Below are 14531 nucleotides of genomic sequence, written 5' to 3'. Positions count from 1 at the left end.
ACCACCACAAGGCTTTAATGATATAGAAGCAGCAATCTACTTTTTAAAATTAGAAAGATGAACTGTAATTAGGGCATAATTGCAAAAGCACTCAGCATGAGTTCAGCTTACACTGTGACCGTGTCCACATGAAGACATTAACTCAAAAACAGGCTGCTCAGAACAGATTTTTCTATGTGCATGACTGGTACGCAAGTGTCCACACACTCCCTTAAAAAAAAATTGTTGTATGCATTGTCTTCCACCCCTTGCATGTTCACAGTTAGTGGTGGCTGGCTCTTATTGCCACTGGAAAGGTGGAAGGGAGGGAGGTCAACTTTAAGCAGGACCCAAGTCAATGTCAGAAAGAGTCAACTAATTCTACTTTGGTGCTCATCCTCTTCCCTGTTGGGTTCTACAAGGGCAAAACTTAAGTCAAAGACAAGAAAATTGACAGGCACCCGCTCCAGACTGGTTGTATGTAAGAAGGCAGCAATTGGTGGGAGCAAGGACTGACTATGGACAGACTGAGGCTGGTGAGGCAATGTCCCGTTTCCCCATATGACCCAATAATCCCACTCTGTGTCCTGGGCCACAACATCTCCTCAGTCTTCACCATGTTAGATTTGCCACTGAATTTTCCTAACATGCTTTCATTTTCAATGTTGATGTTGAGTGTTCTTGTTGGACTTGAGAACTTACGAAGGAAGAAAGAAGACTAATCCACACTGGTCAGTTAAAAGGTTAAAAATACATTATAAAAATGCTCATGCCCTTTGTTTACTGCCCTGGGAGCCATAAGGATGAAGGGCAACTTAACATACGTACACACATACAAAATACATATATATGTATTATGAAATTTGGGGAGTGAAGAAACTCCATTCACTCAGAGCTCATCCATACTTCCACTTGCCCCACTGCTTCCCCCTGGGTAAACTCGATCTTTACCATTGAAGGCTCATCCACACTGACTTTTGCTCACATTACTAGACACAGGTACATGCTTTAAAGCTCCCTGTTCCATTGTTTTTACCCCCTCTTAGTGTTTTTCCCCACACAAAAACTTACTCTTTACCACTGAATTGGTGCAAACGACAATCTTCAGAAAACCCAACTTGACTTTTCTTCTGATTCAGTGTTAAAGAGCGGTTTTTCCTGAGGAAAGTGGCTCAGACATGGATCAGGAAAGTACAGGCATGTGCCTAGAAAGTGCTGGGCAAAAGGTAAGTGCGGGTGAGCCCTGAATTGGAGCAAATGTCAATCAGGTTTTCCACAGGTTAACATTTGCACAGATTCAGCAGTAAAGAGCAGGTTTTCCTGGGAAAAGTGGTGGGCCAAATGGAAAACTGGTTGGACCAGTGCCTAGAAAGCAAGAGGAAGTGTGGATGAGTAAAGATGATAAGGCTGCAACTACCCCTTGTAATTTCATCTTGTAAAATTTCATAGTGAGGTTTGAAATTGTCACTCAAGAGAAATCAAGGGACTGAAAAGTTTCTGATGAGCATTACTAACCATAGTTGCACTCCACACTACATACCAGGAACTCAGCGTACGTCTTTGTCCTCACAACAACCCTGAGAGGTAGATTAGGCCAAGAGATATTAAGCCACTGAGTTCAGTGGTTGAATGTGGGTTTCAGTCTCTGCAATTCTAGATCAACACAAGATGGGAAGCCTCCAGTTGCTTGTTGAACTCCAATTCCCATTAGCTCCATTTAGCCCATTTGTAGTTCAACTCAGTCCCTTATCCAACCACTATATCATGCTGACTAAGTCTGGTGATCTATTACAGATGGCTTCCAACACCCCCTCATCCCTAAATACAGCGCTGCTCTTGGGACCCAGCAGTGGCATCCCACGAACATCTTTCCCCATTGAGTAATTTGTAAGTCTGGGCAGCAAATGATCCTTGCAGTAACCCATTTTGTATGCTAGAGCTCACTTGGTTTTAATGAGTAATGCACACCTTTTTTTAAAGAATAGCATTTCGTTCAGCTCTGAAAACTTGTCACTGAGGTTACAAAGGGAAGGAGGCCTTTTGATGTTCTTTCGTAGGAGATATTTTGAAGGAAATTAAGCATCAAAAGCTACATTTAGGTAACATTTCAAGTAAGCCTCTTTAGGGGGGGAATAGACAAAGGCCTGGGAATTCAAAAATCAAAGCAGACAACCCTTCATGAGGCTTTCTCCATGTAAAATAAAAAGAAAGGGCTGATGGATGGAGCATGTATTTTCTCTTTAAGACTCTTGATGTTGTGCTTCTAAGAGCTCCTGAAATAGCATATAAATGCTTATGGCAATGCATACTGAGCCAACACAATGTCAAAGACTGTAACAGACCCAGTTTAGATGTAACTGTCCAATTATCATTTATTGGCATTATCAATTATCAGGCCAAGAAAAAATCTTGATCCTTCACCCTCCCCTTGCCTCCTCTGTGAGATCTAAACACAACCTCAGCCAGACATCTGGCTGCTGCATTTTGGAACAACTGATGTTTCTGAGTCATCTCAATTTATCATTGGTACTGGTAGAGTGGAGGCCAATGGTAGGTGGAGCCAGTTAATTATGTACCCATTCTCCCTGCTGAGTTCTGCAAGGACAAAATTGAGAGTAAGGAGGAGGAAGCTAAGCTGGCAGCCAGGGACACCCCTGAGATCATTTTAAGTAAAAAGGCAGACAAGTGGGGGCTAGCTGAGGGCAGACTGAAGTTGATGGGGAAGCAACCCACTAGTCCCAATGGATCAACTTCCCCTGGACCAGGCCAGGGATTCTGGATTACCTTGACAGTAGTCAAGTTTAGGCCTCCCAGTCTGTAATGTTGCCCCATTTCCATTAACAATTAAAAGGAGGACGGTATCTCAATGGCATAATATTTGTGTTGCATGCAGAAGGTCCCAGGTTCAATCCCCAGATAGATCTCAAAATGTTCCATGTCTGAAATCCTGGAAAGTCACTGCCAGGCAGTGTAAACAATCCAAAGCTAGATGGACCAATGTCTCTAATTCAAGTTGATGGGAAGGACAATGGAAGAAGCAATTGGCTGTGTTCTAGTTTGGTCACACTCCCTGTAAGAAAATACACATATGGCATCAACCAAATTAGTGTTTATATATGGCAGAGATTTATTTATTCATTTTCCTTTTTGAATAAATAAGCACATTAGAATATATGGATAGAAATGGAAGAATGAACAAGCACACCCAGAAACTGGCCCAGCAGGACAGTTTAAAGTGCCCCTAACATATCGGCTCTTATGAAGAGCACCTTGACTGTTCAGAAGCAATTATGGCAATGATAACTTTGGATGAAATGAAGCAAAATGTGCAGAATTTATCTTCATGTTCGGTTTTCTACATAATAAAATGGCTTCCATTTATCTTAGTTCACTTTCTGTTAGGCTGATTAGTTAACTGGCTTCAAAAGCAAAATATGAGCTGGCTTACAAATTGTTCCATTTGCCTCCTGCGCTGTCCAAGAGTTAATACCAAGCCTGTGCTAATTGAGTGAACAAGTGACTCCTGTTACAGATAAATACATTGAATGAGGTCATGTTTATTTGGATACACTAAATTCCAAAGCTGCAAATATCCATCACTAGCTCCAACGTAGCACCAATTTCAGTATTCACTTGCTGCAACATATTCTAATTCAGCAACATTTTTAAAAGATGTAACACAATAATTTAATAGCACACATCAAATCAAATGCTTTTCAGATTTTGGTTTAAAAGGTTGTTGTTTAGTCGTTTAGTCATGTCCGACTCTTCATGACCCCATGGACCAGAGCATGCCAGGCACTCCTGTCTTCCACTGCCTCCTGCAGTTTGGTCAAACTCATGCTGGTAGCTTCGAGAACGCTGTCCAGCCATTTCGTCCTCTGTCATCCCCCTCTCCTCTCCTTGTGCCCTCAATCTTTCCCAACATCAGGGTCTTTTCCAGGGAGTCTTCTCTTCTCATGAGGTGGCCAAAGTATTGGAGCCTCAGCTTCACGATCTGTCTTTCCAGTGAGCACTCAGAGCTGATTTCCTTCAGATTGGATAGGTTTGATCTTCTTGCATTCCATGGGACTCTCAAGAGTCTCTTCCAGCACCATAATTCAAAAGCATCAATTCTTCGGCGATCAGCCTTCTTTATGGTCCAGCTCTCACTTCCATACATCACTACTGAGAAAACCATAGCTTTAACTATACGGACCTTTCTTGGCAAGGTGCTGTCTCTGCTTTTTAAGATGCTGTTTAGGTTTGTCACTGTTTTTCTCCCAAAAAGCAGGTGTCTTTTAATTTCATGACTGCTGTCACCATTTGAAATACACCATTTGGTTTGAAATACACCAAACTAGAACATTGTATCATCTTAAAATTCCAGAAGAGTCATAACCTTTTAGCTTAGGTTTTACTCAGAGCTGTCTCCGTCCACGATGCGCCATGAAGCACCCTCCTCAGGTGGCAGAAGTGCAAGACCACTTTCTGCCACTTATGCCACTGAGAAAGAGGCATTGCAGCATGTAACATTGTGGCCCATGTGTTCGGTGAGATCCAGGGCCTGGGGAGCTGCTCAGCAACACTTTGAAGAGCACCCTGGCTCTCACAGAGCTCGGTAAGAGCCAGGGCATTCCTGTCGCCCCTTGGTTACCCCCTTCCTGGCACAGGGAGCCAATCGGCAACACTTTAAGGAGCAGCCCAGCTTGGCTCAGTGGCAGAAGTGGGGCACGGCAGAGGGGAGAAAGAGGTGGCAATTCCTGTTTTGCCTCAGGTGGCAAAATGTGATGGACCACCCTTGGTCCCCCCCCCCCCCGATTTCAGAAGTTGCATAGCTTTGGGTGTGGGAGATGTAACAGGGGAAAAACATTTTTTGCATTCTGTTAGTTCAGAGCTATATGCAGCATTGCATACCCACAATTATTGTGAGTGTTATAAAGACTCGGAAACATTTGTTCCGGATTCTGGTAGGATGCAGTTAATCACCAAAAAACTATATTCATTACTGTGACCATCAAAACTGAACTTTTAAATTCTTACAGCAAAATGTTCCAGCTTTTTGCACATCGATAATGGCATAATGAAAGGTTCGCACTCTCTGGACATCCCAGATGATATTAAAAAGGCATAAGGAGTTTCTGAAAATGCAGTGGATTATCATAACAACAGAAATCATTATCACTAGAAGATCACTGCCTCTCCATAGTAGGGTCCCTAAGTGATGAAATGTGAGATAAAAGATGCAGAGTAGTAGTAGAGAAATGGATGCTCACACATTGTAATAGTAATAAGGTACCTAAAATCCTCGAGGTGGGAGGCTGGGTAAAGATGTTCATATTTGCTTCTTGAAAAGCAACAATCAAGAGGGACTGTTTTGAGGCTTCAGCAATGAGTATTACCAATGCCTCAAAGAGACTGAAGCTTCCCCATTTTAAAATCCCAAGGCAAAAAATTATCCCACTGCATGTATTATTTTAATTTTCTCTTTCCCCTCCTTTTGCATCATCATATTTAGGGAGGTATGAAACCTGAGAATATTTCTAATGTGGTATTCACTGAAATCCCACCTAAAATTAAATTGGAAATGAATTTTGATTACTTTTTTGCAGGCAGAGAACAGTGGAATTTAAAGAATATTCATAAAGAGTTCTTTTTAAATAAGATTAGCAACATTTCTCATGCACTTTGCAGATCATTTATGATCTACATTCCCAAATGTTTTGTACAGACATCTAATATTGGCAATTGTTTCTCATCCCCCATTGAATATTTTTATTAGTTGTCTTTCAGCATATCATCAGTTCCCCATTAAAATTCAAATAAACCTGTCTAGCTATTGTACTTGATCAGGAGCTCTAGCTTCTCAATATCTATGTTTTACTGCAGACAGAACTGGCTAGCTATTTCTCACAGGCTGCTGGGTATCCTAGGACTAGCCTGATAAAGTGTCAGATAAATAGGGCCCACTACCAACAAAGCACATTTGTGTCACACAAATTTTTGTGGGAGAGTTTAGCATTCCATTAATCTCTCCTATTGGAATAATTGGATTTAGCATGCTTAACCTGGGCTGCATAATGTCATACTTTTTTTTTTTTAAGTTGACATGAAGTTATTTTCTTTTATGCACTAATATTCTGCTGACACACTGATCCAAGCCAATAATTGGTGCTTTTATTAAACACTTTTACTTCTGGTGCTTTATCATCACGATAATCTCTCTCTCTCTCTCTCTCTCTCTCTCTCTCTCTCTCTCTCTGTGTGTGTGTGTGGCAGTAATAAAGAAATGGAACAGATGGAGCAAAACCAAAGTGCAGTCGTGTATTAGTTTTAGATAGCCCCTTTCCAGCACTCTTCAGAATATCTGGGATTTAATAACCCAGCAAATACTGAGCAAATTTCTCAATTAAAGTACGTCCCTGTGATGAAACAATTTAAAACTACTGGAAACAGGGAATTATGTCTTGCTCCCTTGAATGAATAAGATGACAAATATTAACTTTAGACTCAAACAATGAATAATTCTCTTTTACCTCTTTCATTCCAAGTCTGGATAATGTTCAAGGTCTTTGGCAAGTGTATGTTGTCCTTAACTGGAGCAGGCTAGAACCATAACGAATGATAAAGTGCCATTAACAGACTTGCTTTTTGTGATAATTTTAAGGCAATTAGCTCTGGAAAACATTTTAGCTCAATTTAGACATCATGCCAAACCGTGATTCAGAAAATGTTAATGGTCCTTTCCATCTTTTAGACTTAAAAACTGCTATCATTTGGTGTGATGTCAAACCTCAGTAAACAAGCTAGGAGGAAAACAGAATTAGAAACCATTGTTCAAACTGGCTTCACAGGCCATGGTTATGGCCTTTCATTCAAGAAACTATAGTTATACCAATTGCCGGACCTGCTCCAAAGGCTATTTCAGCTCAAGACATTAGTGTTGAGCAGGTGTAAACGTTGTTTTAAAATGAGTTTTGATGTTGCTGTAAACCACCATGCTTTTTATAGGAGGTCAGGTCTATACTATAACTGCACTCATCTGTCAGAATGCTGGTGACCAAGTGCACATGCACAACCTTGGGCAAGAAGGCCGGCAGGCAGATTAAGCATCATTGCAGCACATTGTCAGCAGGGAAAGGAATGAAGGGGATAAAATTTGTCTCCCCTGATTGCCCCTACCCCTGCTGTTGAAAATGAGGAGAGAAGGAAGCCTGCATTCTCCCTTTCATTCTCCTCCCCTTGCTAGTGGCAGCAGCGACAGGGGAAGCACAGGGAGGGGGCATTGGCCAAGCTGTGAGGAGAGGGGTTTTGTGGGGCTGGGGCAAGCAGGGGTAACTGACCCTAGTGAAGAAAGAAAGAAAAAGTGTTCCAAACAATTTCTCAACTGTACATTTGAAAGGAGCAAGATAGCCATGGTTACTGGAAAGCAGGGCTTAAAGACAATAATAATAATAATTTATTATTTATACCCCACCCATCTGGCTGGGCCTCCCCAGCCACTCTGGGTGGCTTCCAACAAAATACTAAAATGCAATAGTCTGTCAAACATTAAAAACTTCCCTAAACAGGGCTGCCTTCAGATGTCTTCTAAAAGGCTGGTAGCTGTTTTTCTCTTTGACATCTGGTGGGAGGGCATTCCACAGAGCGGGCACCACCACCAAAAAGGCCCTCTACCTGGTTCCCTGTAACTTGGCTTCTCGCAGTAAGGGAACCACCAGAAGGCCCTCGGCGCTGGACCTCAGTGTCCGGGCAGAACGATAGGGATGGAGATGCTCCTTCAGACAATAATGGATTATGAAGGTAGTCAAGATGCAATGTGGAACAAATGTTATTCCTCAAAGGGTTTCAGTGGATCATATTGAAAGGTTTCCTTTCATGATCCAAAGAAGCCGTTCACTTCTGAGATTTTGCCGGAATTTGGTGCCAATGCCGGCAGTACTTTTCCAGTGGTGGCAGAGGCAGCAGGGTGGGTAGGTGGTGGGGCAGCACTGGCAGGGTGGGGGTGGTACTTCCCATTTTGCCTCAAGTGGTGAAACAGGATGTGCTGGTGCTGCCTCATCCCAATCTACAGGAAGTACCATCCTTCTGGAAGTTTATTAGCAACTTTGGGGAAGTGTGTGTTGGAGGGAGAAATGCACAGCATTGCTTTCTGACATATTAATATTAATGTCTACTTCAGATTGTGCCTAATAGACTCTTCATGTGTTTTTGATACATTTCAGGGTGGGCACTTTTGCTTATTGAATGGACTGTCAGACATGAATGAAAGCCAAGTACAGCAGAGTCTGTATATGTGCAAATGTACACATATGTAAATGTCTCATAAAGTTTTTCATTCTGCTATCAAACACACACACACACACACACACACCATTTTTAAAAAGCCACTAACCGTATGTCTGAAAAAGAATCACCATTTGTTTATGCATTTTATTATTTTTAACCTGCCATCATCATGGAACTCACGGTGTCATACATGGCCTTTCCCAATGGTCACCCATCCAGGCACCGACCAGACGCAAACCTGCTTGTCTTCAACATAGCAGGGTGCAACCTATGCCCACAGGCCATGAACTGGAAACCAATCAACTTTCCCACCACAATACAAAGTAGGACACTGGAGCCCTATTCAGGTTTTCCTTTTAAGTAGGCAAAGAGGGGGACGCGGGTGGCGCTGTGGGTAAAACCTCAGTGCCTAGGACTTGCCGATCGTATGGTCGGCGGTTTGAATCCCTGCGGCGGGGTGAGCTCCCGTCGTTGGGTCCCAGCTCCTGCCCACCTAGCAGTTCGAAAGCACTCTTAAGTGCAAGTAGATAAATAGGTACCGCTTTATAGCGGGAAGGTAAATGGCGTTTCCGTGTGCTGTGCTGGTGCTGGCTCGCCAGCTGCAGCTTTGTCACGCTGGCCACGTGACCTGGAAGTGTCTTCGGACGGCGCCGGCTCAAGGCCTCTAGAGCGAGATGAGCACGCAACCCTAGAGTCAGACACGACTGGCCCGTACGGGCAGGGGTACCTTTACCTTAGGCAAAGAGGGAGTAGGAGACTCCCTCAACTCCTTGCCCTTCTTAAGATGAAAGGCCACTGTCTGAAGTGGGCAGCCTCCTGTCCTCAGGGAGGCTCACCTGGCCTTATTACAACTCTCAAAAATCAGGGTGGCAGTAAGCCATTAAGGGTGATGAGGATGGGGAAGGGGAAGGGGAAGGAGGCATTGCAATCACACTCATCTCTATGGTCCCACCTCTCAGGTTGACTTAACATGAACACTTGAGAGGGCTTGGGAAAGCTGTAGGAGTTTGTAATACATCACCCTCGTTCGGGTGATTTAGCTGCAGACACATTGAACTAAGTAATTCAAAGAAATGGCTTTTAAACATTTATTAGCTTTGTGAAAGAGGCAATTTTGGTGGTGGGAGAGAAGACACAACACCAGATGCAATTATGGGAACCTTGGGCCTCTTTGTACTACAGCTGTAGCTGATCTCTTACACCACAGAATCTTGGAACTACTTGGAAGCCCTTACATCCCATAATTTTTGCTATTTCCAAATTAAATGAGGGATGGCACACAATCCTTTGTTATTCAAAGAATGTTGGGTTGATAATTAAACTGCACTAAATGATGGTTATTTGTATGGAATATTATCTGCACCAAATCAAAACAATAAAAATAAAAATCTCTGGAATATTTATGCAGCTGTATATTTCACAACACAATGTCAAAACACTGTGATAAACAGAATTTCTTATCAACTCAAGCAGGCCTGGGCTCACTGCAGGAGATAAAAAGAAAAGGGGATGTATTATAACATTTCCAGATTAGAGTTTACAGTAACTCACTTCCTTTTATCATCGCTTATTGCCAAGTTAACAAAATAGCTGTCCTGTAAATAAATCAGCCTAAAATGGGGATCTGATCTTAACTCTGCTCATTCTAATAAAAAGGAAGAATTAGTAGATTTCACAATAGGGTAGAAAGAAGAAAGAAAATTGGGGAGGGGGAAGAACCATTAATTTGTGCTTGTTTCTTTTTCTCCCTTCTCTTTGGTTTCAGTTCATTTGCATGAAAATCAAATGGTAATTAGATGAGATATTCTATAGAGTTCACACACCATGTACCCATATTAGATACTGGTAATATGAGTGATAAGTATCAGCAGACAAGAACAGATTTTCCCGAAACAAATATATTCAGTACAGTTTCTCTTATTGCAACTCACGGAGACATCTGCTCTTTTGTGTGTGATGCGTCTATTTTGCAAGCGAAGTGAGAGCAGGGCAGGGGGAGAGAGAGAGAGAATATGGCAAGTGTATAAATGAAACAGAAGCACTAGAAAGATTTGACTTACCAAGGGAGAGGGAGACTTCAAAAGCTAAGCAGGCATCCTTTTCTTAAGCTAATATGGTATTCTAAAATGAAAGAGATTTTATTTTTTAATCATGCATTGATATTTCATATTTATATAAATAAAATGTTGGAGTGTTTATTTATGCCCAAGACATTTAATGCAAAAGCCTGAAGTCCTAAGGGTGAGCTTACCCAAAATACTGTCAGTATTGTCTACTCTGACTGGCAGCAGCTGTCTGGAAATCGAGACAGAGTTTATACCCAGCTTTACCTGGAGGTGCCAGAGACTGAACCTCTATCACTGAGCTACAGCTCTTCCCCAATGAGAGGAAGGAATGAACCGCATCTTCATAAAATCTCTGTGAAAGGTCATCCAGAGGTTAAATCGTGATGTCATCAATATGTTGACAACACAATAGCTCTGCCCTTGTTTCCATCATACGACACCAGGGAGGCATTGGAAAATAATAAATCACCATCCAGCATTCACTTAGCCATGGATAGGAGTGAGCAATAATCATAATAATTTTATTATTCCCCCCACACACACACCCATCCAACTGCATTGCTAAAATGCAAGCCCTGCTCATGTGTTACTCATGTGCAGGGTGTAAATGCATACTGTAGAACAAAAAGTGGAGCTATGTTTTTTGACTCATCCCCCAATGTTATGCCATTTCCTTTCATTACCTGGCCTGTATTCAACCACGTTCTACTCAGAGTAGACCCACTGGAATTAATGAACCTAAGTTAACCATGCCAATTAAATGATATGGGTGTACTCTGGGTAAGACTATCATTGATTACTACCCATTGTGCACAGCTGTGTGAGAAGGAAGCCCAACAGGTGAGCGCTGAGTAAGGGTTTCATGTGATGTTTTCTTCTCACACAAATGCATGCAGCATGTGCTTAATGAAAGAAAAACATGCCATTTCCATCTGTGAATTTGTCTAATCCTCGTTAATCTCTTCCATGTTGGTGACCAGCACTGCTTCTTGTAAGAGCAAATTCCATCTTTTTGTCTGCCCTGAATCTTCCAACAATTCAACTTCGTTGGATATTTCCAAGTTCTTGTGAGAGAGGGGGGATTTTTTCTCTGTCCACTTTCTCTACAAAATAAAAAAAATCCTTCCAGTAGCACCTTAAAGACCAACTAAGTTAGTTCTTGGTATGAGCTTTCGTGTGCATGCACACTTCTTCAGATACAGGTGCTACTGGAAGGATTTTTTTTATTTTGACTATGGCAGACCAACACGGCTACCTATCTGTAACTTTCTCTACACTATGCACCTCTACAATGTCTCCTCTTACTTGCCTCTTTTCTCTAAAGCAGAAAGCCTCTTAACTAAATATGTAGCAGTGATGGCCAGGGCATCCTTGATTGGCTGCACTTGCTGCACCTAATGGCGATCCAAAGGTTCAAACTTCCAATTTATTATGTGCACCAACAACAAATTACCTCCTTTTGGGTGCACAAAGACCTTTCCAGTGATTAAATGTTTGCATGTGTGGTTTCGGAGGACTCTCTCAGGGATGCTTCATCTACAAGGTTTCTTTCTTGTTCTGTCTGAAATGGGATTTAGAGGTTTTTAATAGAATTTAGATGGGCTTAACATCTTCGTATATGCAAACCTTCTTCTGCTGATTTATTATATGAGTTTCCAGTTGAATTTTGTGACACTAGATCTACCCTGTGGGACTTGTTCGGTTCTGATTGGGTAATGTAAATTTCCAGTGGAGATTAAGCACAAATGAGCTTGAAATTGATTTATTATAATAAGTGAAATTGAGGTCAGAAGTCTTCCTTTGCTTTTTTATTTTAACCAAGTCTGTCAGAAGAAGGTTTCTGTAATATTTTGCCAACAAGGAACAAAAGAAAATTATGGGTACATTTCTCAATTACACACTGGAAATTAGATATGGGATATTGTTCCCATCTCACTTGCTTCTTTGTACACAAGAGAATCGCAGGGAGGGAAGAATGCCACCACAATTACATCCTTGCAAAGATGTTGTGTTGTTCAACGTGGCTGGATATTTCAGGGTTTGAGCCTGCACAAACACCGTACTATAATAGAGAGTGGGTGGCATATGTAAAGAATATTTGTGCTGAATTTAAAATCATATATCATATTATTAACTCAAAGCATTTTCTCCCACATACAGTGCCACCTATTTTTATAGGGAACCACTGCTTGTTATCATAAACACATAGTCTTAGATGAAACTTGGCAAAGCAGAAGAATTCAGAAGTGCTCCTGGAGAAATGAAAGGGCATTAAACATTTAACTGCCCTTCACTCCAGCAGGGAACATATACAGGCCAGCTAAGAATGCAAACTGTTTGCGGTCCTAAATCCACATCACTACCTCAGGTTCTCCACTTTCCAATTTGGCTGCCTTCACCTATCAATCCTGCCTGTATTTCCCCTCCCTGCAACTTATCACAATGAAAGGGAGAGTACCGGAGACAGGAGAGACAATGTAGGCTGCTATTGATCCGCCAAATACGATGATGTACTCTGCTCCCTCCACAAGACCCAGGGCAACCAACTTGGGTACAATACAACATAGAAAGGAAATAATAGTGTTACCATCCCACCTCTGGTGAGGTTGGAGCATTACTGAGGAACCAAAACAGGAATCAAAAAATAGTGAAGACAAATTAAATAGGACACAGGGCACCATCAATCTAGGCCATGTGTAGCAAAGGGTGGGGGTGGGGAATACAGTAAAGTTCACACTTAAAGGTACATGTACCAAGTTTCCACTTTCCAATAAAACACACAAAACAAGACATAGCTAGCCTTCAAAAACGGCATTTATCTGAAATTTGTGATGCGGTTCTCCAAAACAAATATTGTTTACAAAAATGCATATATTATGGGAAATTGTACATAAAAAGAATCTATTTGTGAAAATAGTATTCAAAAGTCATCCAAAATCATTACTAAAGCATGGGTCAAGCTAGTGCAATATTCAGTCTCAGTGAGAAGTCAGTTAGATGCCCCTCAGAAGTCAATAAACATGATTTGATGGAGATAGACATCCCTTGATGATTGTCTTCAGCATTGAACCAGAGATGCACTGCCCCTAAACAGAGCTACAGTGCAATTCTAGCCATGTCTATACAGAAATAAGTCCTGCTTAATTCAATGATGGGGTTAGAATTGCAGCCTGAGCCTTTAAGCCCTTTACTATCATCTCCTCTTCCATCATACAAAGGGGTTTTCAGCATTAAATCTGGGGGTCCTGCCTGATCCTCAAGGTTCTCAACCTGTGGAAAGTCTGGTTTGTCCTCTAAGGATTCCACATCGGGTACAAACTCAGGGCTAAGCATGGCACCCGACAGCAAGTTTCTATTTAGGACTTCCACAACCAGGGTATCTGAATGTTCCCTCTCTTTCCCTATTTGTCTCACCTAGAACTATATCTCACCATTTGTCTCAGCTCCACTCACAGGAGAGCTTCTTCTATCTGTCAAGTCATGTTTTAAAAGTAATTTATGGAGGGAATTATCAGAGCACCATAATAATGGTATGCTTCCTTTGGATGATCTTTTGCAATCAATACAGCCATCCATGAGTATAACAGATCTGGACAGAAAGAGATATTAGGCACATAACTGGAAGGGGGAGGGGGGAGAAGGAGATATCAAAACAGAGTCCTTAATCTCCACAGTGGGGTTTTAAAGGATTTCAGATTCTTTTTAGTAACATTTACAAAAGTTAGGCCAGAAGAAGTCAAAGTAATTTAGATCCAATCTCTTTTCAGAAATGAAATGAACAGAAGTTTTATTAAAAGGAAATGAAGAGGAAATTGAACTTTCATATTTCATGCTGAAATTGTGATGACAGAAAACAATATTCATTGATAGGAACTTTAGGAGACAGCACTGTTTTACAGTGGTGGACAGGGCGTTGTCCATATCAGGAGTGGATTTCACTGTCACAAAGAGCTAAGGCTTTAATAGTATTTCTTATCTCTTGTTTTAAACTGTAGAATTAATTGAAATCTGTTAGTGCAGACCTTTCAGTAAATAAATTACTGTGTTTCACAAGGCATACATATTCTTTCTACATGCATATCACATGGAAGTAAAACAGCAGCAATTAAATCCCAGAGTTGGCAAATAATAGATCTATATTAAAAGAAGGCAGTGACTGCTGCAATGAACTTACTATAAGAATAAGGCTTATACTGCAATACTAGCCATGTCTACTCA

The sequence above is a fragment of the Podarcis vaucheri genome (genome assembly GCF_965113315.1).
Source record: "Podarcis vaucheri genome assembly, chromosome: 7".
Classification (NCBI taxonomy): Eukaryota; Metazoa; Chordata; class Lepidosauria; order Squamata; family Lacertidae; genus Podarcis; species Podarcis vaucheri.
This window is presented reverse-complemented; position numbering follows the sequence as displayed.